The sequence below is a fragment of the Tursiops truncatus genome, chromosome 2, assembly GCF_011762595.2.
Source record: "Tursiops truncatus isolate mTurTru1 chromosome 2, mTurTru1.mat.Y, whole genome shotgun sequence".
Classification (NCBI taxonomy): domain Eukaryota; kingdom Metazoa; phylum Chordata; class Mammalia; order Artiodactyla; family Delphinidae; genus Tursiops; species Tursiops truncatus.
In genome coordinates, this window is record NC_047035.1 from 175060309 (window position 1) to 175087294 (window position 26986).

Below are 26986 nucleotides of genomic sequence, written 5' to 3' on the forward strand. Positions count from 1 at the left end.
TTTTCAGCAATCTGTGTCAAGAAGCAGATAAAAGTGTCACGTCCTGGAAGATCAAAACCTGGGGACCGAGTTCTGAGTCATTGCTGTGTGGCGGTAATAAAAAGTGCCCCTTTAGAGACTGGCCCTAAATGTTTTAGGCTTGGTTTAGCTATAGGAGCATCATACAGGGGGTTGAGTGAGAGGTCCTGGGACAGGGAAGGAAAAACGTACACAGCAGGGTGTGGGGAGGGAAGGGTGGAGATAGCTCAGAGCTGACCTTCTCTCCACTCCTCTACAAGAAAAGAACAAGTGTAGAAAACTGGAGCAGACCAGTGACCTCTGGCCCTGAAGCAGCCTTCTAGAAGATTCTCTTCCTTGCTCTGCAGAAGCCTCCTTAGAAAGATGTGTCTTCAGGCAGCCAGGCTAAAACTCATGAGATGCATTTCTGTGTTACCAGATCAAGAGCTCAGACGGCATTAGTGTTTAGCAGCAGAACCCAGACTGGGTCATGTCCACTCAGTCCCGGCCCAGAATTTCAAAGAGCTCAGAGAGTTCTCTCCAAGTCACTTTAGAGTTTTACTTGCCCAGAGCCTGGAAGTATGAGTGCAACTGCATTTCTTAAAACACTGACAATTTTTCCATCCCCTCCTAATATGAGAGCTCTCCTATTTTTCTCCCCAACCAAGACCGCTTTCCCCACCAAACCATAGATTCAGTCTGGATTCTAACACTTATGGTGTCTCTCCACATAAGAACATGCTCGAACATTTAGCCCCTACTTAGCCTGACTGGTGGCTCAGTTCATCCAAATGGCTACATTGGAAAGTGGACATGGACACAGCAGCTCTCAGAGGCCAGCTAGGTGATGTCTTGGTCTGGCTGGGCTGCTCTAACAGAACACCACATGCTGGGAGGCTTGTAAGACATAGACACTCTTTTCTCGAAGACCCAGAGGCTTCAAGTCCAGGATCGAGGCCCCAGCCGACGTGGCGTCTGCTGAAGGCCCCCTTTCTGGTTCACAGCCTGCACTTTCTAGCTGTGTCCTCACATGGTGAAAAGGGCCAGGGAGCTTGCTGGGACCTCTTTCATCAGGGCACTAATCCCATTCATGAGGGCTCCACCCTCATGACCTCATCACTCCCAAAGGCTCCACCTTCTAATACCATCACAGAGGGAGTTAGGATTTCTAGATGAATTCTGAAGGGGCACAGACATTCGGACCATAGCAGGTGCGGTCCGCACACAGCCCACGACCTGAAACTAAGCTTAAAAGTCACTGGAGCAAAAGCCAAACATAGACAATAGCTTCATCTTCTTGCTTCATGTGCTTCTCCTGGTGATGGAAGTGGCCAGAAACTTGAAGCAAAAAAACCCCAGAAATACCTTCTCTGGTGCCACTGAGGTGCATAAGAATGTAAAAGGCTCAGGGGTGTGAAGACACGAGAGATGATTTTTCCAGGCTTCTCCGGCCATCAGCACCTCTTTCTGACCTCCCATCACAGCCCCATCACCATCAAGCCCACTGCCTTTCAAAGCAGCCTGGTCCATGGGTCAGTGCTGTTGGTTAGAAAGGGCAGGGCATCCCTCTGCTGAATTACACCTACCTTTCCAAATCTTACCTGCTCTGCCTTCACGGAAAGCAAAAGGGTAGAAAATCGCATTTCCATTTATGCCTTTAATTGTAATGTTGGGGACGTGTAGGGTTAGAAGGAGTAAGGAAACCCTTGTAGAAGTGATCAGGCAATTTTATAATGATCCCCTACAAACCCTCACCAATTCCATTTACTGTTTTGTAACAAATGCTCAAGGAACTAGAAAAACACCCCGAGGCCACGCGAACTAGGCATTGACTGTCAGATTTAATGTCGTGAGACCGTAGCAGTGCTTTTCTTAGCATCATTCCTCAAGATGTGAAGGCCCATAAAAAGTTAATTTGTATAAATACCGTTTTCCGATTTTTCCTCTTAAACAGTACAAACATTATGGCTTATAAATGTTAACATGATTAATGAACTATTAAAAAGAGGTAAACATGTCACTGCTTCCCCTTTACAGCCTCACATGTACTCCTATCCACATTGCACTTCTTAGAAGCACGGGGGGGAAACAATAGAGGAAAAACCCACAAACGCTAGAGGAAGCTGCATTTCTGCCCGGAGAAGATGTAGCCATCAACTGAGAGCAGCAGGAGGGGTTCCTTCTTTTTTCTGTGAGCTTCCTCTTAGTGATTTTTGATCTAAAGGTCAATGAGATTACCTCCGTATTTCCCAGTAGTCTGCAAAACAAAACCATGTAAGAGCCAAGTCACCTCTCACTGTGAACTGTATCTCTCTTTCTAGGGCTTGTTACTCAGCTTCTTGAAAAGGTTCAAGACAGACACAGAGGCAAACAAGGCAGACCCTGGCTTCTCTTAGTCCATGTCTTCAAGGTCCAAAAAGCAGCTAAAAGAAAATTCACTTCTTTACTGAAGGGAAAAGGCTCAGGGTTTTTCTGAGTTTAGACCAGACATTCTAGCGGCACTCCCGTTTTTCTTATAACCCATGTAAACCGTAAATGAATTTCTTCTAATCCCATATTTTGTGCTACCATCATTTATCCAGGCTCGGCAGGGGCACCAAGCCTCTGGGGCTGGAAAGCTGTTTGCTATTGACCTGGAGGCACCGTTATTAAATTTGCCCAAGTTGGTGCTTCTTAGTGTTTGTCTGTAAATAGCCCCTCGATTACTTTTTTCTTTTCTTTTTCCCCTTTGGTAACTTTGTAAGCTCTCTAGAGGACACGAGCCTTGGGTGTAGATGTCTATGCGTCCAAGGCAAGCACAGTACTTCCTACAGAGTGGACCGGCAATAACTATTGGTTGAGTAAACAAATTCTTGAGGAAGGGAGCATTTAGACAATGTACATTATTTGGGGGTAAAAATTGCAAATACCTTCAAATGAAGTGTGTGCTTGCCGGTTCTTCTGGGGTGAAGAAACACATCCAGGGCTGCCGTGCGGCCAAGACACCCAACTCCTGAGGAGCCCGTCCTCACAGATTATAGACTGGCCTTTTCTATTTTTTTCAATCTTACTGGGATTAAACAAGAAGAAAATGTAAATTTTTCCATCCTTCTTAAAAGAAGCCACTGCAACTCTAACATCAATGCACTCAAGTTGCTCAACATAAGCTCTCATGTAATGAAATATCAAAAGCAAATACATGTTTTTAAAAACATCTCCCTGGCTTACTTGGTAGACCAGATGACCCCTGGAGACGGCTAAACCACCGACCCAGCGAGAGCAGCATCTCCATGGGGCGGCCATCGTCAATGCTTGGAAATGCACACGGGCAGGAAATGTCCAAGGGACGAAGGCCTTCAGGCCATTCATCCCAGAGACACGATTTGAGCAAGTCCCTTTTAGAGTCAGAACGCAAAGAGGTGATGGAAACACTGTCAGAAGGAGTCAATGACGCACAGCGTCTCCGAGTGGGTATAAACAGAGGACACAGGTGTGGAAGGAAGGATCACAAAGTGCGTGCAGACGACCTCAGCCAGGCTGCACAGACGGACTGATACAGAGCACAACCGACACACTTCAGGGAAGGTAAGAGAACACAGGTAGAGGCTCTCAGAAAACGGACCCGGCTTGGCAGGTGTCACAGAAGCGTGGACAGGCCTAAATGCATAAATATTCACCTCTTACTCAAATAAAATAAGCATCCCAGTCCTTGAGCAGGCTTCTTTAAAATATCATGGATATGGACACTCCATTCAAATAAAGAAAATAAAAGAAATTATAACAAGTAAATATAAAAGTATAAAGTATATATATAAACTCACTTATAGAAAGGCAAGTATCTTTGAGATTAAATTAGAAGAGAATGCAAGGCTTGTGGTCATTGCATGAGATGGTACAGTTGTACCTGACAGAATAATGTTTCTTGAGACTTTCATAAAAATTTTTATAAAGACATTTTACTCTTTCTGTTTAGGGACTTGAAAAAGTATCTGGTAAAAACTACATGGAGTTTCAACTGCAGAATTTCCTCAAGTCGCTAAAGCCAGGACCCACTTGTGAGACATTCTTTACCAAACACTCCATGTGAAATATGTTCGACTTACAAGTTCAAGGGGAGGGAAGGGAATGTACTTTTAAGAAACAGAAATACATTTATCAGCAAATTTATATTTCAACAAACCTCTGATGCTTAGACTCAGAGTCAAGATGTTGATAGGAATGGTGCCACTTCTGTATGTGATCGCATGGCAAACCCAGCAATATATTTAGAATCTTAGGCTTTTAAAGCTGAAAGAAATCTTAGAAAGCAGCTCAGACATTGTCAAAAAGACATTTTCAAATTCTGCAGAGTACAGAATGCCTTTGGTTATTTACTCAGGAATACAGGCTGCGATGCCTCAGACCAAATCCTTCCTGCCACGTGGAGGTGATAGTATGCTCACTTTATCACCTCTTACCTACCCCACTGCAGACTCTCTGTCTTATAAAGCAGCACTGGAAAATGATCTGACTATCCTTGCAAACTCACTAAATCAAGGAAAAAATCAACATCTGGAAAGGTAGAGAAATTGGTCTCCATCTGTGTGAAACTTGGTTTGTATGATGAAAACCAAGCAATACAGAAATAGGAACCGCCAAGCACAGAACGGATAACTCTAGAAGTGAGACTGATGAGAAGTAGCTTCCTACAACTGCATTTGTTGAGGTTTTCTTTCTCCTCAGATCCCATCATACTTTTCAGATTCTTTTTGTAAAGGTTTTTACAACTGATGGACCTTGAGGTACTCTGTACCCCCAAATCAGAATAACTTTTCGAGCTATTTGAATGTTTCTCTCAATGCGCTTAGACACCAGGGAGAAGGGGGCAGTGAAGTGGAAACATTGAAACAGTCAGGGGACTAACTGATAAATCAAGATTCCAGAGAGATAGAACAACAAAGCCCTGGAAACACAGGGGCCAGCAAGGCCCCTTCTAGGTAAGTACCCAAAAGAGCTGGAGATCCGTCCCACACAAATACCGTACACGCGTGTTTGTGCAGCGCTCTTCACCAGAGCCAAAGAGTGGAAAGGGCCCAAATGTCCGTTAAAGGATGAATGGATGAACAAATCGTGGTGTATGCTTTTCTCTTCCAGAGCTTATTAAACATCAGATCGTCGCTCGCTCGCCCGAACTTCCCGTTGGACCATAGGCTCCTTGAGGGCAGAGGGTCTTTACTGTTTTCATCCTCAGCTCAGCACTGTTACAGAGTGGGTGCTTTCTTCTGAATGTTCACGTCTCCCCAAAATTCATAGGTTGAAATCCTCACGCTGCAAAGGTGAGAAGGAAGTGGAGCCTTGGGGAGGTGCAGCCCTCGTGAAGGGGCTGGTCCCATAGGAAAACAGGGTCCAGGGAGGCCCTCGCCCCTCCACCCACCACGTGAGAACCCAGTGAGACGGTCCCAGCGATAACTAGGTAGAGGGCCTTCACTGCACCCTGACCTCGGGCTTCCAGCCTCCTGGACGGTGAGAAATGAATTCCTGTGGTTTCTAAGTTACGCTGTCTGCGGCATTTTGTTACGAAGCCCAAACGGTCTAAGACAGCGGGTGCTGATCAACGTTGTTTTCCTTTGACGATTATAGTCATTCCTATTTCACAAGTGAATTGAAGAGAAATACAGAAGCATTGGTTTGCTGCACATGATAGAGAGGAGGGTAAACAAAGGAACTAGGTTCCTGGATTCACCAAAAGTAAGAGAAACGAGGAAGAGTACAGTGGATATGTACATAAAGATGAGAAACATGGGAAGAGGTAGAGTTAACCAAAAGCTGCAGGTAACAAAGGCAGAGGCAAGCCAGAGGACTTGCGAATCAGCTCCGTCCATTCCCTGCCTACACCCTCCCGCGGTTCTCCCTGCCTAACGTCCTGTGTCCACGGTCGCCACGTCCCACTCTGCTGCAGAGATGCTCTCACGTGCCTCTCACTTCTGGGCTTCTGCCTGAGAGGTCCCCGCATCACACTCCAGCCAGCCAGCTCACACACTGATGCCCTGGGAACCCTCGCTGGTCTCCCCTGGGCAAACCCTAGGGTCTCTTTACAAAGTCTGCTCCAAGTTCTGTAGGATCTGAGATGGAGAAAGTATGGGAGGCCCTCTTTGCAGAAAAGAATATAAAATTTAAAAAGAAAATCCGGGGCTTCTCTGGTGACACAGTGGTTGAGGGTCTGCCTACCGATGCAGGGGACACGAGTTCGTGCCCCGGTCCGGGAGGATCCCACAGGCCGCGGAGCGGCTGGGCCCGTGAGCCATGGCCGCGGAGCCTGTGCTCTGCAATGGGAGAGGCCACAGCGGTGAGAGGCCCGCGTACCACAAAAAAAAAATAAATAAATAAAAATATCAGGCGTGAAAAAATTTCATTTAGAATGAGAAAAACAATCATAGTAGATTATGTACCTCCAATGTCGGACAAATGCCACGAATATGACCCTATTTTGGTAATAGCGATTGCCTTGCACACCCCTACAATACTCTTCTTCCCTCCGCTTTTTAGCTGCCTACTCTGATCTTTAAAAGACTTCAAAAATTTTATTTTATTCAAGTATGGTTGACTTACAATGTTGTGTTAATTTCTGCTGACAGCAAAGTGACTCAGTTATACATATATACGTTCTTTTTCATATTCTTTTCCATGATGGTTTATCACAGGATATTGAATATAGTTCCCTGTGCTCTACAGTAGGACCTTGGGGTTTATCCATTCTATGTATAAGAGTTTGCATCTTCTCATCCCAGACTCCCAGTCCATCCCTCTCCCACCTCTCCCATGACAACCACAGGCTGTTCTCTACGAACAGACCCTTCTTCTATCTTCCATTTTCCGTACAGAGAATAGAAAGATCCAATCTCTCTCCTCTAACATAGTTGATGGTAATTTGGTTCATACCGTGGATTGTTTGAAAACATTTCTTCCAGCCTCACAGCTCCGTATTGAGGATGCCCTATAAAATTCTAAGATTGCTTTCAAATCTGGGCAACGTCTCCCAAGTTCTTCTGTAACCAGATCCTCTGCTTACAATACAACAGACAGTCTGATAACCTGAAGAACATCTCAGACCAGCTCCTGACCCTTTAAAGCACGTCTCTCCCCCAGTACTCACAGATTTCTGGTGCCAGGAGTTAGGGGATGTGGTAAATTGTGATATAACCTCTGACTGTGAAGCTTTACATCACAGGGCGGGTGAGTCACAGCCATGGGTGGGGGGGGCTCTTTGGAAGCCATTCCTGCGTGAGGAGGGCTAAGAATAACTATAACCGCAGAAAACATCTCGCGAATCCCAAACTCAACAGTCCCTTAGCCAGTTCCCAAAATGCCCTCGGCTGCTGTCGCATCACCTGATACAAGGAGAAACACGACGGAAAAGAGGCCAATGGAGAAGAAAAGCAATTGTAACTGGTTCCTTTAAAACAGCTCACGTCTGTAAACTTTATAAAAGTATACGGCCATATGAACACGTTGTTAGGGCCCCATGCAGGTGACGGGCCCCGAAGCTGTAACTTCCTCAGCTTCAGGATAAACGTGCTGCGGGTCCTTCCCCGGCATCAGGCTGCAGCCCGATCACGTTAAAACCCTAACGGCTTATTTGTCTGTGTGTCCCTCGCTGAGCGGTGACCGAGGTGTGACTCCTTGAGGGCAGGGACATTTCTGTTCGTATTGGTGTCTCCAGTGTCTGTGCCAGGTGTAGAGCTGTTAACCAGTGAAAAGTGCTTGAACGAAAGAATGGAGCGTGTGTTCCTCCTGAGGGACAGAGACGGTGGCAGCGTGGGGTCCCAGAAGCTCCCCGCTTGCCACCAGGGGGCGCGGCTCGGTGGCGTCGGACGGTGGGTGGGTTGGGTGGGGCAGACAGATGTGGGCAGAGAGTCAGCATAGGTAACTGGCAGTTCTTCTAAACGATGCTTGAAATTAGGTTTGCGTAGCCCTGGAAACACAAGAAAGGCCAGAGGGGCCTCGCGCCATCCAGCCAAGTGAGTCAAGACGTGGAAGCTGGAAAGGAAAGCCATCTCTGCTTTGGAGACTCACTGAAGAGGCCAACGGCCTCCATTTCCAACTTCTCTCTGACCTGAGCCTTGATGACGGCTGAGGTTGGGCGTGTTCTGGAAACACCACGCCCAGGTCTGCTCCGTGTATTTACAGAGCTTTCGGCACAAAGGCATGTTCGTCAAAGCACTTTAAGAGCTGGGCACACCCTGTCACACACACGGGCTCCAGGGAAGGAGCCCAGCCTCACGGCAGCCCCAGGCCCGCGGGCAAACAGGAAGCTTTGGTACACGCCCTCTGGCCACGGGCCGGCAGCCCAGCTTGAAACTGGTGGGAAGAACAGCACGAGGTGAGGCCAGCAAAGCCCTGCTGAGGGGCCCTGACCTGCGTTTCTGGAAGAAAACCGAAGCATGACGCCTCTGACCGCGATCCGGGCGCCAGGGTCAGCACCTCACGCGCTCCTAGCTTTATCCCCACCGGGCAGAAGAAGAAACCGAGGCCCCAGGACAATAACAGACAAGAGCCAAAGCCAAGGGCAAAAGGTAATCCGTGTAATCTCGGCAGCCAGGGCCTGGGCTGCTCTGCTAATACGTGATCCAGATTTGTCAGAAGAGGCGCTAATTTTAAGCTCGAGTGAGCTGAGGAGGATCCGGGTTTACGTGTATCACTTGGTTCTGAGGCCAGCACAAGGGCCTCGGCCTAACTCACGCAGGCCCGGGAGATGAGGGCCAGCTGAGCTCGCGTTCTAGTCAACAGCCCTGGAGACCCCAGGAATCCCTGTTCCAGCAGTGGAGGGGTGTGACACAGCCTCTCTCGTCACAGCCCCCCATGGCATGAAGGGCTGTGATTACCCTGGCGTCGTTTGCCCCTGACCTGAGCTGCCCCCCACCAGAAGCCAAGGCACATCGCTTCCAATGGGCCAGCCCAACGCGACAGCGCTTACCACGCGTTACAAAGGTCTGCGGCACAGAATGCCTTGTAGGGACCTTGTGGCTGTACTTCCTGTCACAGTGTCTTTATCTGGAAAGCAAGGATGTTCCGTTGTGGGCCCTGTGTGGTACCACAGTGAACATTTCCCGGTAGCAGTTCCCAAGAAAAGTCAACTCTCCGTGAAGACCTCAGACATTTTCCTCCAATGATGTCTGCTGAAACGTCTTCCCCTTGGGAAGAGGACAGTTTAAGTCCAGCTCTGCTTCCTATCAGCTGTCTGAGTCCAGGTGAACTTCCCGACTTCCCTGTCTGTAAAGTGGACCTGATACTCCTCACCTCACAGATCATGATGGGAAGAGTGAAATGAAGGATGAAGCGTGTGGGAATATTAGCTCCATCAGATGATGATAATGTTATTTAACAATGATTTCGACTACTGTTGGCAACACTTTCTTCTCCTGGGCCAGGTCCCTCGTCCTGAGTCAACTGATAGGTCCTTATCGAGCACCTAACGTGTACTGACCCCACCCCAAACACTTGCAGAACCATCAGAGACATAGGAACCTGTTAGTGTTACGACCGTACCAGTCTCTGGAAGGAAGAGAGTTTGGAAAGGGGGAGGTCAGCTGGGCGTGTAAGAGTGGTATTGAACTAGGATAAACTGAGTCAGATTAGAGAAGGGGGAGATGTTGGCAATTGTGGAGAAACCTCCAGTCTGATGAGTTCTTTCATCAGAAGGTGAGGACTTCAGTTCATTCAGAGGGAAACATCACAGTAAGTGTTCATGAAATGTTGACCTCCACTGATTTGCAGCATTTGTCGATTTCCATGGTGTCTGTACTCTCCCCATAGCTGGTTTCAACCTACTGATACAACTGAGATTGGAGTTGTGGAGAGACGCTGGAAGGTCACCATCAAGCAGTATTGCCGCCGTATAATCACAGCTGATACCAACAACCTCAAAGGGCGTAGATGATAGCAAAATGGGGTAAAGGTAGGAAGTGATGACTTCTGACTATGTGTTACCTTGGGTTTTATAATTTAATAATAAGTTTATATTATTTTTTTTCCAGCTTTATTGACATAGAACATGGTGTACATTTGAGATGTACAACGTGATAATTTGATACATGTATGTATTGCAAAATGGTTACCACAGTAAAGTTAGTTAACGCACCTTTCATCTCACATAATTACCACTTTGTTGCTGTTATTGTGGTGAGAACACTTAAGATCTACTCTCTTAGAAACTTTCAAGTAGCGTATACAACACAATATTGTTAACTATAGTCTCCATGCTGCACATCAGATCCCAGATCCTATTCCCCTTACAAATGCAAGTTTGTACCCTTTGATACACCCCAGCCTCTCTCTGGCAACCACCCAACTACTCTCTGTTTCTGTGAGTTCAGTGTCTTTAGATTCCACATATGAGTGAGGTCATCCAGCATTTGCCTTTCTCTGTCTGATTTAGTCACTCGGCACAATACCCTCCATGGTGTTGCAGATGGCAGGATTCCCTGGTTTATGGCTGAATGATATTCCGTTGTGCATGTGGATACAGATACATCATATTTTCTTTATCCATTCATCGACCTATGGCTGAATGATATTCCGTTGTGCACATGGATACAGATAGATCATATTTTCTTTATCCATTCATCGACCTATGGCTGAATGCTATTCCGTTGTGCATGTGGATACAGATACATCATATTTTCTTTATCCATTCATCGACCTATGGCTGAATGATATTCTGTTGTGCATATGGATACAGATACATCATATTTTCTTTATCCGTTCATCTACCAATGGACAGCATTTAATTTTTAGCCAACGCTGTATTTAACAGAACGTCGCCAAGTTCCGTGGAAATGTAATCGGCTCTTGTGATTTACCGCTGAGGCTGTTGCAGGAACCCAGGGGAGAGATGCTCATAGCTTGGGACCAGGGTGTTCGCAGGGCGGTGGTCAGAAGGGTCAGATTTTGGATACATTATGAAGGCAGAGCTGAGGTTTGCTGGGGGACTGCATAAGGGATAGGGGAGAAAGAGAGAAGTCTGAGGTGACTCGGGGGGTCTATTTTGGGTTCCCACATCTCCACACAAGGCCTGGGCTGGTGACCCTCACACTTCTCTCTTCATCCGTGTCACACTCGCCTCCTTCCCAGCTGCAGCTCCAGCCCTGCACTCTCTTCTGTGGGAGAATCTGAGATCAAAGGCCTTCAGCAATTTTCCTTTATATAAACCAAAGAATTTGACAAAATTCTTGCTTTCCACCAAGCGGGGCTTCTAAAACTATCATTTTCTTTGTGCAAAATAGTATCTTTGTTTTATTTAAATATGCAGAGAGGGAGAGAGAGACGAAGAGAGAGGGGCTTGGGGAGGGAGAGGCAGGAAAAAAAGGAGAAGAAGAAGGAACAGGGCAGAGGGGGAGGGGCAGGAGGGGGAGGGGCGCTGGCGGTAAAGGGGCTCCAAACCATGGACGGGGCCTTTCATGTTTCACCCTACATTCTCACTCATAACAAATCTTTTATAACAAAAATATATTCCTATTTATATAATAAAAATCTAAAGAGAAAATGGGGGAAGAATCATAGATAAAAAATATACTGACTAAATTCAGCTTAAAACAGGAGAGACAGAAAAAGAGAAACTTCTGGAGAGCTGGTGGCCCTGGTGGGGGCTGGGGGAGGAGCGGGGTAGTTGGGACAGGCGGGGTGTGAGGGGCGGGAGGGCGAGGACCCCTGCCCCCCACGTCAGAAGCCCGTGAGGCTGGATGGACCGGCAGAGACCCCTGAACAAGGAAGCGCCCACGTGCAAAGTGGGCATGAAAACAGCACTTCGGGCCTCAGAGGGCCGTATCGTGACAGGACCAGATGCGGGGACACAGTCAAAAGGTGAGGTCTTTTGAGAAGACCTCTGTGTACACTTTACACACGTGAGCCTCTGCTGGGAAATTGATAGATGGCCCTGAGTGCCTGCAAAGCAACCCGGACATCTCTGTTTCTAAAGAAATTGAAAATATCAATAATACTTTTCTACAGAAAGGGTGGGCTGGGTCCCAGGGCTGGGTCCCAGGGCTGGGCTGAACTGGGGCCGTCAGCTCCTAAGAGAAGGTTGTAACCCAGGTGGTCCTCTGACCCCGCTGCCACGCTTGTCCCTGGCAGACCTTACGGAAGGGATCTTGCCCATGGGGGACGGGGCACAGGGAAGGCAGCTGAAGAGGCAGCGTGAGGCTGGACATCAGCACCCTCTCTCTTTCTAGAGCCTCCCCTTCGGAGCTCACAGCCCAGAGGCATGGACTGCAGGCTGGGTCCCGCCCTCCGGACAAAGCCCTTAAAGCCAGGACATGCCCTTCAGGCTCTGAGCAGCCAGGCGGAGACCCCTCTATTGACAAGCTCAGAGGTCCCCTGACTTGATCAATAACAGCATTCTTCCTCTGCCTCAGGCTAAAAGCTAAAGAGACGGGCTGGTGCATATGTGATCGCTAGAATTTAATTATATATCACATTGATTTTTAATTAGAACTCTGGTGAGTGCCTCATCTATTCAAAACTGTTCCAACTGGTAGATGGGTTTTACCCGGAGTGCATCGGGTCATTTGAAATGCACGGCTCCTTCTGACCTTCCACCCTCCAGAGGAGGGGGAAACCCGCTAAGGACCCCTCTCCATGAGGTCGAAGCCCTTTGAAACAACCAGCATTTCTCCAAAAGTTGTATTCAAGTGCAGTACTTGAGCGTGCAGGACAGACACCAGGAGAAACAACAGGGAGGGGCTTCTGTGTTGTTATTTGTAGTTAATTCCAATTAACACTGGAAAGGATCCCACTGGTTCTGATCCCTGTTCTAATCTCCTTGAAAGGTAGGTCCAAAGATAGTCAGGCTTGAAAGTCAGCTCTGGCACCAAAGCTCGCCTCCGTTGGCCCTGTTTTTGAGGTAGGAGGCTTCAGAGCTCCCAGGGCCTCTTGCCTCAGCTTCTCAAGGCTGCAACGTGCGCGCTTTGCAGGCTGGGGTTCGACTGTGGACCCAGGGCCAGCACTTAGACCTCAGACACCGCCCGACTGCTGCTCGCGCCTGCACAGAGGCCTTGGAGAGGTCAGACTTTGCCCCCCAGCATCCCTCGATTTCTCATCGCGGTCGCTCTGGGACCCGCCAGCCCCCTAAGTCACTAGCTGCTCAGGGAAGGCAGATGCCGGCGCCAGTCAGAACTGCTGACCACACAGTGTGACCCGGATCCGGCGAGGAGCCTCCCAGGTGAGGTTCAGGCTCACGGTCACAGTGGCCCTACCTTCATCCCAGGCACTGTGCCGTGCTCTTCACCTGACCTGTGTTATTCTCCCATGGGTCAGAGCTGGTGGCGGTGTCCTCATCTTACAGTCGAGAAAACCACGGCTTAGGGGGTCTCAGGGACGTGCCCCAGTTCACGCAGCTGGCAGAGCGAGGACTTGAGATGCAGGGCCCACACTCTCATCCTCTCTGCCACCCTACCTGTCGCATCAGTAGGGTGTGACGCTCCAGGAATGCCCGCTACCTCCTTCACTCTTGCCAGGAACGGCCGCAGGACCCGAGAACAGAGCGGTCACGTCCTCACCTCCTGAACCAACCTCACGTCCTCAATCTCACGTCCTCGCCTCCGTTCCCCTGAACCAACCACGAGCCAGGTTAGTCATGCGGCCCCGTCTTCCTCCGTGTGATTTTCACCGACTTGGAGGAGATTGCCCTGCCCCCGGGCATTTTCTTGGGCCAGCCTTCGGCCCAGAATGTTCTGCTTTCTCCTCTCCACTCATTCAGTCAAGCCAACATGGTTACTGAGCTCCTGCTAGGTGCCGGGCACCATGCTACGTGCTGGGGATCTCCATGTGAACACACCAGACGAACCTTCGTCCTCAGCCCAATTAGGGAGACAGCCAGGTACACGGACTGTCAGAAAGGATGTGCGAAGTGTTAAGATGCAAAAGCAAAGCTGGACGCGGAAGCGTATGGCAGGGAGCCTCTAAGTCAGTCTTGGGTGGGAGAAATGGTCATGAACGGTTTCCTGAAAGATGCCCATCATTCCGACCCCTGCCCAAATGCCACCTCTTGTTGTTTCCACCTCCCAGTTTCCACTTGTCACTTGCCTGTCCTCCACCCTCCTCTTGCCAGATTGGGGATCCTGTCTCACGCACACATATTAGCACCAGGGGCAGCCTGAGTTCCAGATAGTAAGAAACAACCTGTAACTCTGAGTCCTTCAAGGTACACCGTGTCCTGCTGCACTCCCAGGCAATTAGAAGGAGACGTTAAGTAAGTGTAATGAACACACTCTGTCCATATCTAGAAATCCTAGTACAGATCATCAGAAAGTGCAATCCCTCGATCTGGCTGAGAACCACAGCTGCTGAACTGGGCTCGTCATTATTTGGAATTGAGCTCTTCTCCAGAGAAATGATGAAAAGTCTGCCTCCCTGAAAGCTGAGGGCCAGAGAAACAATGGGTGTGATAATTGGCTGAATAAAGGCCTCCCGACCCCTGGAACTTGTGAGTGTTAGTTTATATGGCGAAGATTTGGCCGATGTGATCAAGTTAAGGGTCTCAAAGTGGAGAGTTTATTCTGGAATATCTGACTGGGCCCTAAATGGGAACACAAGTGTTGTAAGAGGGAGGCCGAGGGAGCTTTCAGACAGAAGAGGAGAGGCACGCGACCACGAAGGCAGAGATTGCGGTGACGCGACCACGCGTCAAGGAATGCCACCAAACAGAGCCAAACAAGGCCATCTGCAGTGACATGGATGGACCTAGAGATCGTCATACTGAGTGAAGGAAGCCAGAGAAGACAAATACATGATATTGCTTACATGTAGAACCTAAGAAAATGGTACAAATGAACTTATTCACAAAACAGAAATAGACTCGCAGACATAGGAAACAAACTTACGGTTACCAAGTGGGAAGTGGGGGAGGGATACATTGGGAGATGCGGATGGACATAGACACACTACTATAGATAAGATAGGTAACTAATAAGGACCTACTACAGAGCACAGGGAACTCTACTCAATACTCTGTAATGACCTATGTGGGAAAAGAATCTAAAAAAGAGTGGGTAGGGACTTCCCAGGTGGTCCAGTGGTTAAGACTCCGTGCTCCCAGTACAGGGGGCATGGGTTCGATCGTGGTCAGGGAGCTAAAATTGCACACGCCGCCTGGTACAGCCAAAAACTAAAATAAATAAATAGATTAAAAAGAGTGGACATATGGATATGTAAAACTGACCCACTTTGCTGTACGGCAGAAACCAACATAACATTTTAAATCAAGCATACACCTATAGAAATCAATTTAAAACAAGCAAAGGAGTGCCGGCAGCGGCAGGCGTTGGCGACGACGGGTGCGGATTCTCCCCTAGACCTTCTGGAGCGAGCACGGCCCTGCCAACACCTTGATTTAGGCCGATTTAAACTGATCTTGGACTTCTGGCCTCCAGAGCCGTGAGAGAATACATTCGTGTTCTTTTAAGCCATTGTGTGTGGTCGCTTACAACAGCCCTGGGAAACTAGCACAGATGTCTGGGAACGTAGAAGCAGCGATGGCGGTGACATGAGCTCGTGCTGGAGGGCCCCCAGCCGTTTCCCCTGGGACACTCTGGGGACAAGCAAGTCCTTCTTAGTCTGGAGATCTGGCCTCCAGCTCCTGCAAGGCACAGTTTACAGCTTTCTCACAAGAAACGATAAGGCTTTGGGTCGCGGGTCCCTCTTTTCTTCCTTACATTCTCCCCCGTATATACTGAGGTCTTTGAAATAGCAGGGTCGCTGAATTATTTCACTGTATTTAGAGATAGTTAACCTGGTCAGAGGAATAAGCATAAATCCCCTTCCCAGGACCACAGAAACCCGAAGCTCGTTGAACAGAAGCAGGCGGCGGGATGTGTAAAACCCAACCTCTGAAGTTCAGGGTCCCTCTCCTGCTTCCTCTGGCCACACACCTGATTCTCCTGTCGTCCCTGTTGTCTGAGAAGGAGTTCTGCACTTCAGTGTTAGGCTTCTTTGCTTGCTGTGCTGTCCTTGGCTGACTGCTACACGCTAACGCAGCAGAAGGGGATGGACACAGGCAATACTGATACAAACTGGACAGGGCTGTGCGATGCAGTGTGGGGATTCATATATAGCGGGATCTCCGGCCTTTTACACACTGAAAACAGAGGTGGTCTCGGCACAACTTCTCCGTAAGCCAGTTCCTTCATTCCTCAGCAGAGGCGATTTGATGCTCATTCTTGTGTTGCTGAAGAAACGTTCTAAACAAATGAGCCAAACATTTAAATAGAACACGTTACTCCTGTCGGGAACATGGGACTGTTGGAAGAGAGGGCTCAGCGGCTTCTTAATGAGACAAAGCACCCTTAAGTGTTATAAAAACAAGGAACAAGCGAGCAGTGAATTTAGTTAATCCTGTTCATTTCCTAATTCTTCACCCTCATTCCCGAAATCTGCGTTTAAAAATGAGATGTAAGACTGGGGATGCTTTGCAAAGTCCTCCCTCAGGTGGGTCTCTGGCGTACTCCTCTCCACCCCTATAACCCCACTATAAAATGTGGACAGAAGTGAATGCGGCTCATGGGGAAACTTTCCAGGCACATATTTAATAAATGAAGGTATTATGCTGCAGGATTTGGGGACCCAGAGGCCCTGAAGGGGGAGAGTGTTGGGTCAAACCCTAAGGCTGCTGGTCTTCTCTCAACGCCTAGAACGACAGGTTAAGGAAGGGGAGGTAGAAGTGGTCCCTTGGTTACTCAGCTGTGCCCGGGATTGGCAGCACAAAGCTATCAGTTTACACCAACCCCGTGTTTTCAAAAACATTAAAAAATATGCATGTAGGAAGTTCAAATCTGGTTTTACAGTGAAGTGAGGGAAATTCCATTGAGATGAAAAATGCTATAAAATTCACGTCAGGAGTTTTGGTACACACATAATGGGCAAGGCTGCGTGAGGCAACTCCAGTAATCTTTTGTAACTTTCTTTTCCTACAAGAATTTTAGTGTTCTGTGTGACTACTTTTCACACCAAACACCCTTGAATTTCATCTGCTTTCAGATTTGGCAAATAACATTTTCACTGCTATCTTTTCCCCTAGGATCTCTTTTCCCAGCTTTGTTTCCCCTGGCTGCAGAGGGTTTGAAACTCTATTTCAATATCTAGCTCTTTCTATGACTTCTGTTATCTCTCTTAGAAATCATTTCTTTTCTAGAAACTTCTTCCTTCCATGAGTGCAGAAGAATTGAAATTTCTTTTTTCAAGGTCAAGAAATTTTGCAAGAGTGTGTAGCGTCATGGACAGAAAACAGTAAATAGTCTTCAAAGATTGTTACTCCGTGTATTTCAAGACATTGTTTTTTGGCTCAAGGTTTATAGATGTTTAGCTTACTTTCATTTAACTTTTATCTTCAGATACAAGGAAAATACCAACATACCAGCAGAAATGGTGTATTCCCGGATGTTTATCCTGAATATTCCCAGGCAGGAGTCTGGAAAGAAAAGAGCATCCGTATAGATGTTCACAGTGTAGAAACTCAAGGGCTCTGGTGAGAGGACAGCAGGGCTCTAACAACCCCTGTTAGCGATCAGTGTGACTTAGTGTTAAATCCCAGCGCCTAGTGATTTAGGTGATTGTCAAGGTCAGCAAAAACACCTTCTTTAATTCTTCTAAAGGGACCATTCTACAGCCCATGTATTCTCTACCTTGAAAAGTAGTTAAGAACAAAGATTTAGACCTTCCCCACACCGATGTCACCCTCTGCTTGTGGGTTTTCTTTCTTTTTTCTAATGGCCCAGCATATTTCTACCCTACACTGACCTTTTTGCAAGGAGACAGCTAGAGAGTTTTATCAATACCTGCAACCAGCTCATTACTTCCAGGGAGGCAGGGGGTGTTATGAGCCCTCCCAGGACTCTCCTAGGACATTCAGGATTGAAGTTTGCCAGTTATGACTCCAATACATCAGTTGAAGCAAGTTTAACAGACAGGTGCCTCATTTGTAACAACACTAAACGATAACTAATTTTCATTTTGAGACAGGTTGTTTTCCCAGGAAGAAAGTATTACAGGCACTGTTCTGTTGGTCTGCAGTTTTGCAATTTGTCTTTTGAAAAGGTACACATAGATTGTGTTGTGATTTCCTTCAACATAACTGACATGAGTCACATGTTACTAATCTCATTAGCTTTCCAAAAATGAGGACAGATCACGCATTGTATAGCAAGTACTAAACTCTTTAGGTCTATAAAGGGAATCTGGCCAAGGTTGGTTGTGTGTTTTTTTTTTTTTTCCAGAACAGCTACTTTAAACCACAAGTTCCAGCTGAGAAACTTCTGGGCACCATTTAGCACATTAATTAATAACCAAGAAGACATAGGAAGATTTATAGATGATATTTGCTCTTAAGTGTAACATAATTCCCTGTCTTCATAACCAAAACTTTTCAAACATAAGTATTGAAAGTAACAAGAAAATATGATCTCTTTCCCCATTTAAAAAAAAAAAAAAGGTTTACCTTCCCTTCTGGTTAACTATTTATGTTCCAGCCTTGATAACAACATAAAAATGATTTTGAGGCAATGATGACGAAATGAAGGGACATGAATTTCACGTACATGAATTGTACGTTCGTAAATGTGATCAGTTCTCAGACACAAACAAAATCTGCCATTATAATTGCCATCAGTCAGGAGAGGAATTTCAAATAACTGGAATGTTTTGCTCGACCTTACTTTGATCAGAAAGAAGCAAATCATGAGAAGACAGTTTACTTTGAGATCTTTAAGGAAACCCTATACGACATGTGCACTTAGTGCATGTTCATTTCATCTCTCCTTCCTACCTCTAGCGACTTAACAAACAGAAAAGATCTCCTACGCCTTGTAGCTGCTTGAGCCTTAAACATAGATCCAGAAACGATTACTCTACTCGCAGTGTCTTTTCCAGTCTGGATTTTGGTGGGATGATTATGGTTAGTGTTACTTTATTATTTTCAACAAATTGCTAAGTGTGATTCATTTGTATGCATTTCTAAGAGTTTTCATTTAAATAAATGGACAACTTATAAAACAATCCCCTTTCAGATCATGAAACTTGATATTTAGTTTGGAAAATATGATCATTGCAACAATACTAGATGCAATAATTCAGGAAAGGATGAAATTTACTATAATCCCCAAAAGTAATCAAGGTGGTGGATCGAGTGTATACTAAACCCCCTCCCTTCTGTTCCTAATGTATAGAAATGCCTCCTATACTAGAAGTATCGAAGTTTTAGAAAAATATTAAATTATTTCAAAGAAGAGGAAAAACTTTTATACTCAAAAGTGAGAAAAGCAAGAAATAATCATTGCTTTGTAGGAAAAATACAGACACATTAATTCATGAACTAAACACGACTAAAGTAAAAATGAGTGAGTTAGAATTCAGATCTTAGAAAATGTCCCAGTGCACAGCACAGAGAGGTAAAGACATGGGGATGACAAAAAATAATTATTTAAAACACATGGAAAATAGAATGAGAATTTAATTAAAAGATTTCCCCAAAGTAAAGAAAGTATCAAAAGAATAAAGGAGAGAAAATATGCAAATTTTAAAACTGGGAAAATTTCTGGGAAAAAAGAAAGATGTGAGTCAGAATAAAAATACCCACTAGGGATTAATAAACTTAAAATATCTGGATATACATATTAAAACTGCAGAAATTTGAGGAGAAAGCACTAGAAGCTATGAGATAAAAAATTTGATTGCCCACAGAAGAGCTATCAATTTTCTCATGAAAATGCCAGAAGAAGACTGAGTAATATCTTAAAAGGACTGAAGTAAAATGACTATGAACTTGAAATTTTATGCCCACACTAACTATCCTTTAAGAATGAGGACAATATAAAAGCCTTTCCATAGACATAAGAACATAGGAAATATACTCTCTCAGATGTTTTCTGAAAGAACCAATGAAGAATATACCTTCACAAGAAGAAAACTAAACCCATAATGAAGGGATACATTGCAAAGAGCAATCATGAGAAAAACCTAAAGAGATACATTTTAATAAATAATACAAGAGAAGTTATAGAAAGACAGAACAGGAAGAAAGGAAGGAAGAGAAGAAAGGAGAGAAATGCTAATATGATGAAAATAAACTTGACCTGAGAAGTGGGCAGTAACATGGTGCTGAGAGAAGGAGAAAGTCTGAAGGTAGCGCAGAGTTTGCTTCTCGCACTGCCTTGTTAGGGAGGATACAGACATCGATAAATTTCAGGTTTGGGGAGAAAATATACCTATAACTATGCATATTCAAATTGTATTGCCACTAAAAGAATACAAATGCAATACATAAATTCCACATCGGTAGACGAAAATAAAAGAAATGAATGGGTTGCCTGGATACACACCATCTCGTGAAGAGGGTGCCTCTGGGGAGGGGGCTGGGAATGGACCTGGGCCAACAGTGGGGGCTAAGGAGGATTTTAATCTTATCTTGAATGTGTTATTTCCTTTAAAAACATTGCAAGCAAATAAGACAAATGTTGAAAAGTTAGTAAACTCCTAGATGGTAGGAGTATAGGTTTTTGTTACATTAGCCTTCCTATTTTCCCATAGTTTCAATTTTTCTCAAAACCAAAAAAAATTAAAATTTTTGTGCTTATTTTGAGTTATTATTCAAGTGTATGTAGAACATGAATGAATTCCAAAGCCATCCAGGCTCAAGGCCTTGAAGTCTGACAGATCAACTCAGCCCACTTCCAGGCCAGACGTGGGGCTGTAACACACACCCCGTCTGTTAGGTGCAGGTGAGAAAAGTCCTTAATGGCGAGAACTCCAGTGACTGTTAGGGGTCACTGCCTTTTCAATACCGTGGTTTATGGAGCCCCATTATCTCATGCTCTGCCTTGGCTTGAATTTCTCGTTCTGGCCTCGGTGTGCAAGTAGTGAAACAAAGATGTCACTCTAGAAACTACCAGAGCCAGGGGTCAGCAGGGGGTTACCCAATTAGAGAACCCTTAAGAAACCACAGGAAAGAAAATCACTTTTCTGTCATAATAAGAATCCTTCCTACACGAGACAGAACAATCACTTCTGTGTGTTAGTTTTCTCTTACGGCGGGGGAATCGCGAAGCACAGTGAGAGACCCAGGAAGATTGTCTTCTGTAAGTGACGGGCACTAGCATGAGATGCCCCTGGGATTCCTCACTCGTCGGAACAGCTACTTGACAACACTACAGCTGCACATAAGGAGAAAGTCATTCTAACAGAAGAGGAGACACAAAAGGCAGGTCATTGAATGGACTGTACTTGCGTTTCCCTCAATGGACATTTCCATGAGAAACTTTCTCCAATGAGCTGCCTACTCTTAGAATGTACTCTCAGAATATTGTAAGATCGTTATTATTGACCAGAGGAAGTCCTACAAATACCCTACCCATTCTTCAATGGGGGATCCAAGTCCCACTTCTCTGAAGGCTTCCTCTTTGTTGCAGAGTCAGGAATAGCTCAGAGCAGGTATCGATGCCATGATCCCTACCCAAGGTGGCAAAAGCCCAACCAGGCAGTGGCAGTGGGACAGAGAACAGGTTACAGATCCAGGAGAGATTTCCGAGGGGCAATCGTAGGAACGGTGGCTGGGGAGCTATGCAGGAGTTATTACAGAAGGACTCAGGTAATGCCAAACTTGCTTGAAATCTCATCAGTATACACAGGAAGTAAGAAATAGAAGAGGTGAACAGGGGCAGGGTGGACATGGCCGGGAGGATAAGAAGTTCCAGACTTCCTGTAAACTCTAGCGGGGACTGGAAATGTACAAAGGGAAGTCAGGTGAAGATGAGGAGATGGTGTTTTAGAAATCACCCGTGTGCGCGGGCCGCTGATGCACAGGTGTGCGTGGGATGGGATAAGGGCAGAGTGCAATGTGATAAAGGGGCTGAGAGTCCACCAGGCATGCTTCGCACAGCTGTAGGGGGAGGGAGGGAGAGGGGACGGGGGAGCAGGTGAGACTCCAGCTCCCTGTTTTAAGTATCGCCGACCAGCACTTTCTACCACAAATGAAGTCTTTCGCACTAGATTTCATTTGAAGAGAGGACCCTATGGCTCAGAGAATCTTCTGAACACCACAGCTCTGGACCACAAATGGACATGGAACTGCTCTGATGAAACAGGCTGGGACCCACATATTCCTCTGCCGTCTGGGCATTGCCCTGGCATCAGGGTGGCTGCTAGCAGGGAGGGGATATTGACACAGGCTGGCTAGAAGCTTCTGCCGTGATGGGGAGGCAAGAGAGGCTTAGAGGAAGACTGTGTCCTGGCCAGGAAGATCTCAGGGGGAGGCCACACAGGCAGGGCAAGGACAGAGTCAAAAGCAGGGGCCACATCAACGTCGGGAGAGTTTAGGAGAGTCCAGGTGAGGACACAGCCAGGTGTGAGGCTGGGTAGGTGGGGGACCGGGGCTTTGTCCTCAAGCAGAGAGCGTGTACCAGGGCAGCTGGCACGGCTGGAGGATGCAGGTATAGCGGCTTTAAGTGGCTGAGCCGTGTGACACAGCTCTTCTTCGCCAGGTGGAACGGGTCGTCATCTGAGCTGCATCATTAAAGGGGCTCCGAGGTCACAAGGACAAAGCAAATCCATCCCTAACCACCGTGCACTGAAAGTGCTACTACCCGGAGTCAGAGAACACGTTCTTTCACATTTATTTTACATTTAAAATTAAAGTGGCTGATGAACGAACGCTCTCCTGGAAGCAGATGGGAAAACTAGAGGGAATTCAAATCACATCTCGGAATGAAACTGTAGAACTCATGGGATCATCTTTGATCGAAGAAAATTGCCGGGCGCCAGGAGTTTGAAGGGAGCAGGGTGAGGACCTCTGAGAAGTCAGTGGAGTGGGGACATAGTTGAAAAGCTTCTGCCACAGTGTGTCCTGACCCAGCTCAGCAGCAGGAGGGCATTGTTGGGACAAGGAATCTCTTCTAATGCAGGTCCTAGAGTCTGGGGTGAAACCTCCTCCTTATCCAAATGTCCTCACTTCTCTGCTTCCTTTTTAGGAAGCTCTTAGGTTAGCAAACACACCTTTCAGTCTGCTCGGTGTAATTACCCGTGTAGACCTCGATCTTCCCTCCACCCCAGGCTCGCGGTGAGCCCTGCACCACCACCAGAGCTGCCTGAGGCAAGGAGAGCCCGGCTCTCTCTGGATTTGGGGCTTTAACGTCTTTTTTTCTTTTTTTAATCCTCCTGCGCCCGGGATGATTTATAACCACCACTCTTTCCCTTTTATGGACCCCTTTTATTAATATCCCTGTAAGCTAGGTCATGTCATTTCAAAATCCTCTTTCCCGAAAAATAGAAGGGGAAATAAACCTCGGATACAGTGATTCCCTCGTCATAAAAACCACCAGACCATTCAACATTTCAAAGCTTCTAGAAAGAAATACTTGGGCAGCCTTACTTAAGAGCCCATTCCAGTGCTTGACAATGTCCCTCCTGATCTGTCTCTCCATTATTTCTACATTTCAACTTTTCTGATATTGTCTGGATCCAATTCTTGTACCTCACCCCCCGCCAAGACCATTACCTCTTTGGTTTAATATTTAAAGACTGTGTCTCAATACTTTGTATTCAAGATGCAACATAAAAATTAATTACCTCGTATCATGGGAAGCCAGCTATTCAGAGTGTCGTCAGCCAGCTTTATTACGATGAACATGATCATAAAGTTTAAGATGAGTCATGTAAATCGAAACTGCAAGTGTGCTAAGATAAAACGCAGCAGGACTTGCAACCAAGCCTGTGATGAAGGGAAGAACAGATGACAGCATTCGCAAAACCCCATCGCTTTTCGGCCAGATGCAATTTGAAATAATGATATAGGTCTATCTAAAGCCAACCAAGTTCTCTTTTTATTTCAGCTCCTGGGATGAAGACCCTAAGATACATATATCTCTGGCCTCTGGAAATATTGAAAAAATTTAAAAGGATATTCAGAAGTGGCCTCTACACCTTATGATATATCTCTCTCCAACACCTGTCAACAAGAGTGACACTTGCTGAATCCTTTTCCTAGCCGTCAGAAAGGAACATTTTGCTAATGAGACTATAATGATATAGGACTCCCCAAAGGAAACACACTCTTCATGGCTGTTGGAAGGAATACTGGAATCCGAGTCAACAATCTGGTCTTAGTCCTGGCTCTGTTATAAGGAGACCTTGGTCCAAACATAAAAGCTTGCCTGGGCCTCACTTTTCTCATCTGACAAAAGGCAATTAAAAAAAAAGAAGAAGCAACCACTGTCTCATCTGCCTCACTGTGAGCTTTGCCTTGAGAAGCAGAAGGCTCGTTCTTACTCTCACTATTATTTATAGCTTTCTGGCCTTCTTCACCTGGACAGATTACCTGCAGTTTCCTCACCTCCTCCTCTAAAAGGGCAGGGCCGTAAATTTCATGGATATAAAAACAATCTGGCTGACATGACTGAGCAGGACTTAGACGTTGAACAGGTTTAGGATCCAGCGTTCTCGTGCTCTGAACTCAGTAATTACAGTGAAGTCACTGTAAGCCACGGGGTAGCATACTTGCCACGAGCATTCTAGTAAGTGACGTAGAATTATAGGCCTGGAAGAGGCCTTGGAAATCATCTCGTCCAACCCTTTCATTTTACAGCTGAAGAAACTGAGGCCCAGGAAGGTTAAGAGGCCTGCCTGTGGTGCAGACCAGCAGCTCGTGATGACGCTGGATTAGGACCCGGATTCCCAATGTCCTTGTTTTGTGGTCTCTGTTGCTGGAAAGCCACCCGCTGACCTTACACGATTCGGGTGAAGAGATGAGCAAACACTCACTGGGAGACCCTACCCCAGTCACGGCCCACTTCTGCTGTCTCACACACATCTGTCACTTAATGGTAGCAGGAATCCATTTGCTTTCCTGGAAATGTCTCCCTAGTAGGTTTGAGCTGCTGATGTCTCCCCAGTGATGTCATCTGTTCCTTGGGGGCAGACACAGCGGTGAGTTGATGAAGACCACAGGATTGGACTTTGAAGGTCCTGGATGGGAGTCTTGGTTCCAATCCCTCAGAGTTGGGATTTTGGGGAAGTCTAATCTCTTTCTGAGCAATTTTCCTTACCTGGAAGATGACATAATATCTCTGAAAACACTTTGTAAATTGTAAAGTGTAACATAAATATTGGTGCTTATTGCCTTAAAATCCCACCAAAACCCAGCATGTGGGAAGCTGCATAGGTGGCCCTTGCGGAATAATTCTGGTCCGTTTGGTCAGCACCAGGGGAAACCCAGGCTTACTTCTCCCTGTTGGTACCCACAAAAGGGTTTTTTCTCCTTTCTCGTATTTTGAGAGTCTCTTCTTTGCTTCTAGCCACTTGCCCCTTTTCCATTGCTGATGGAAATTTTTTTCCTATGCCCTGCAATGACCTGGCTTCATACTTTCAGTAATCAAGACTTGCCAGTCGTTCAAGGCTCCCTGGGGAGGCAGGCACTCCCCCTGCACATCTGGAGTGAGGCACCCAGGCAAGGGCGCCATGTTGGAGGGGCACTACCCTATGGCTTGCACGTGACAGAAACCTTATGCAAAGCCTCTTAAGCAAAAACTAGGTGATTTATTGGAGTGGAACTAGGATGGCTCACAGAACTGAAGGTAAGCCTGAGTATAACCAGCTGTGTGCAGGGACCTCAGGGATGAGACGTAGGGCATCTCCCCTCCCAGGCTTACCTTGCTTCTCTCATTGAGTTGGCCCGATTCTCTCCAGCTGCGGGCAGGTCCCCGCCCACCACAGATGGCCACGCCATGTCACTTTATAACCTAAGAGAAACCAGCTCTGGTTTGAGAAATCCTAGAGAATACCTCTGAGTAGCCTATCTAGGTCTGGCGTTAAGGAAATGAGTTCAGGTTCTGTGACACAAGCCCGGGAACACTACTCACAAGCTTTTAACCCCCAAGCAAAATAATTGCTTCAAAAAAAGGAGTGTTTTTCCAGAAGTACACAGGGTTTGCTGGACCGTCAGAAGCAGTCGAGGTAGATTTGAGTTTTAAAGGCCTCATTTTTTCCTCTAAAAACAGAACTCTTCACTAAAACAAATATATGTAACCTCTGAATATCATTACCTTCCAATCTGATGATTGAAAAGGTAACTCGAAAATGAATAGAAGCACCAACTTACCATCAGATACTTCCTGAATTAACTTCCTATCGTATCAAAAACTCCTGGCGATCCACCAGCTGTACTGGCCAAAAACACTGGAGTAAAGGGTTAGAGCACATGTATTATTTTTCCTTCTACCCTGTCTTCCTGTTGCCGATCTGGTCCTCCCACAGCCGGTGAATCACACACATGTTTGAAGAGTTAGTCATAGTTACAAGGCTGCTCATAGAATTATAATTGAAACCCTAGCAGGAAGTGTTCCTTACACTAACGAACGAGGACTTTCCTTCCAGAGCACAGGCTCTCACGCCTTGACACGCAGGAGAATTGCCTCGACGATGTGCTCAGACACAGGTACCCTCACCGAGGGCTGCCAAGCGTGTCTGCATGGTAGAATTACCTGGGGAACCTTTCAAGTACCTGGGTCACACCCCAGACCCATGAAATTCCAAGCTCTGAGAGTGGCACAAAGGCACTGGGAGTCCTTGAAGTTTTCCAGGGGCTTCCAATGTTTAGAAGAATTTGCGAACCACTGCCCTAACCCAAGCTTCTCAGCTTGCCTGCGCAGCTGAGTCAACTGGGTGAGGTGGAAGTGCCTGGGCCCCAGCCTCCACCAGTTAAGTTACAATCTGGAAAGATGGAAGATGGGATGACTGGACATGAGCATAAGTGTTTTTTAAAAGTGTTGTTTCTTTATTTGTAAAAAAAATTTTTTACTAAAGTATAGTTGATTTGTGATGTTAATTTCTGCTGTATGACAAAGTGATTCAATTATATGTGTATATATATATATACATACATTCTTTCTTTTATATTATTTTCCACTATGGTTTATCATAGGATATTGAATATAGTTCCCTGTGCTCTACAGTAGGACCTCGTTGTTTATCCATTCTCTATACAATAGTTTACATCTAC

At 46.2% G+C, this 26986-nt stretch overlaps 2 long non-coding RNA genes across 3 annotated transcripts; one reads left to right on the forward strand and one right to left on the reverse strand.

Moving 5' to 3' along the window:
* The first annotated feature begins 8171 nt into the window (after window positions 1–8171).
* LOC141278122 (uncharacterized) lies at window positions 8172–23898 on the forward strand. The gene is made up of 2 exons (XR_012330465.1): window positions 8172–9910; window positions 23823–23898. It is a non-coding gene; the product is annotated as an uncharacterized lncRNA (long non-coding RNA).
* LOC109549692 (uncharacterized) lies at window positions 9928–26663 on the reverse strand. Of its 2 annotated transcripts, XR_004525432.2 has the most exons (4): window positions 26087–26663; window positions 25638–25727; window positions 17360–17413; window positions 9928–16187 (listed from the first exon to the last, which is right to left on the reverse strand). It is a non-coding gene; the product is annotated as an uncharacterized lncRNA (long non-coding RNA). The 2 variants fall into 2 exon arrangements; XR_002176086.3 differs by lacking the exons at window positions 9928–16187; window positions 17360–17413 and adding an exon at window positions 23792–25034 and having other exon boundaries at window positions 26087–26638.
* Window positions 26664–26986: the final 323 nt, after the last annotated feature.